This window comes from Topomyia yanbarensis, chromosome 2, assembly GCF_030247195.1.
Source record: "Topomyia yanbarensis strain Yona2022 chromosome 2, ASM3024719v1, whole genome shotgun sequence".
Taxonomy (NCBI): domain Eukaryota; kingdom Metazoa; phylum Arthropoda; class Insecta; order Diptera; family Culicidae; genus Topomyia; species Topomyia yanbarensis.
Genome location: NC_080671.1, coordinates 403,890,995 through 403,893,541, shown reverse-complemented (window position 1 = coordinate 403,893,541; position 2,547 = coordinate 403,890,995).

Below are 2,547 nucleotides of genomic sequence, written 5' to 3'. Positions count from 1 at the left end.
AGACGAACAAGACTGAATTCGAGTAAATCCTTTCTTGAGCATGTTTTCCTTATCATGAAGATGGAAATATGCAAAAATAAAAAGTTCATCATGAACAGAAATAGTTATCTGACTACATCAAGGGACGGGAAGAATATTTTAACAGGTTCAGTTTATTATAAAGAAAAAAATGCCCGATTTAGTCAATGTCCCCATTTTGTCAGCCTAAAATACACCATGAGATTGATAAAAATGGTTCTTTAGTGTATGTATTATTCACTGTGTTTGAAATTAATAGGTACATTTCATTTTTGGGGATTTTTTTATTGCATCGAACTACAACCATTTTTAGGTAGCTTTCAAGGGGTTATTTTATAGACTTCTTCCAAAATTTGGCGAACCTATTCCAATTCGTATACCAATTAATTGGTATACTTAAGGGTTTATATGTTGCAGATAGAGAAAATACTGAAATTTTCAGCTTTTTTCCTACACAATACTACGAAAGCTTATTAAACCATTTTTCCTAATAAGTTTGTGAAAATTATAAATTATTTGAAATTTTTTAATAGTTTAATTTTTTATTTAACCGTGATTTTTTAATTAATAGTGACCATCGCTTCACAACGTAGTCTATTTTTCATGGCTTGCGGTGAGCACGATCTCTCGAATTGCTGAACTGAAAATTATGGAATAGAAAAACAATTTTTAGTATTCTTTACAGATTTAGCTCGCCGCGCAGATGGAATTAGACCCGCTGGTGCCCTAAGACGATTTGGGTAGATTTTCAGAGCACTGTGCACCCAGTGCATTAACGCAAGTGACGGAAGGTTATCGAAAAGATTCGTGAAAATGAAAATTCCAGTAATGATGATGATTTTCCCAAACGGTTCGTTTTCGAGAGGTTTTTATTTGTTCTTTGGCATTAGGATTAGCGATAATAATTCAAATCAAGGATACTACTGGGAAGTCACCTTTAGAAAAAGTCGATGTCGAAGTAAAATTTGGAACTATGCACGCATGCACTTCAGAGATAGCGTTATATCAGGAGCTGCGATTTCATTTCAACCCTTTTTTGTGAAAATGGCGATACTTACAAATGTGAACATAAGGCTTTTTTCATACATGCGAATGATAGCTTTGAAACGCAACCAATTAACCTAAAAATTTTGATTGTACTATATTGCTTTCTTAAACAACAGCAAAAAATACAACGGGCGAAACTGTATTTTTGTAATTTAAAGTTTCGCCCTCCACGCTCCATGCAAACAAACAGGGCGATACTTTTTTTGCTAGCAGTTGATAGGCGAAACTGTTATTTTCGTATTTTTTTAGGATTATCAAGCTGATACCAGCTGTAAATAGTAACAATGATTGCTATTGAAAAAACACGAACAAAATCGGTGGTGTAGAACGGTAGTTATTGTAAAAAAACGTAAGGGCGATACTTCAATGCTGGGACCGAAAAAGTAAACAATCGCCAAAGGGGCGATACTATCATTTTGTCAATTTCAATAGCAAAAACAAATATTAATTTAATAATTTCAAATACTTTATGAAGTTTTGGGTTTCGATCACTGAATCATGCAATCTAGGATGTAAAAAACACAATAGTTCTTAAATAGGAAATAAAACCAAGTCTGGAAATATTCACTGTTGATTTTATGCGAATGGTGTCACTGATAGTATCGCCGTTTTCTAGAGAAAGCGTTGATTTCTTAGTTCTCAGTCGCGTTGGACATTTGAGTAAAGTATAATCTTCAAATCGATTCAAAAAAAATTTCGATTTTTTTGGCTCAGTATAATATATAACCCCTTTAGGAAAATTCAGTTTTCCCACCACAATGCATTGATTGAAGAATTTAGATATTTTATTAACAGAGCATTAGCAATAATTCGTTTGTATGTCTATTTTATGGGCCATTTTTTCGCTTTCCCATTGATTTGGTTTGAGATTTCTAGCACTGATGTTGTCCTATGCTGATTTGAGTGATTCTCTGAGTCCTTGCACTATCCCATGTAGTATGTGTTATCAAAAACATCGCGAAGCATCAAGTTCTAAATGTTCTCAAACGATATAATATCAGAAGAGAGTGATAAGAGTTATAAGAAATGTCTCATCACACTGTTAGGTGGATTAAAAGCGTTTTTCCTTCCTAATTTTCATTTTCTTAATGTTTTCGTTTCATTCATTTTTTTTAACATTTTTAAATTTAAATTTAAAGCTAGCCCGGTGTGATGAAGAGGCTTTATCAGCAGAGTTAATTATTCCTTGGGGAGAATCCAAGCTGTTTACTATTTTGTATGGTGATTGCATTGTGTTGCCATTTTCCATTTCCCTACCATTTTCTTTCATCTCGCTTTCGCTTCCCATCAGGAAAGTGGTGAGACGACATGGCAAGGCACAATTTTTTGAATAACATGAAGAACGTACCAATCGAGCCAATATATTCGGATTACGGATTCAAATTCGTCAAAACCAAGTTGTAATGGAAGGTGTCATTGCCTGTTTAGTTGGGGTCGATTTATTTCGGAAGAAATGATTTGCCTTTCCAATATTACCCGTCA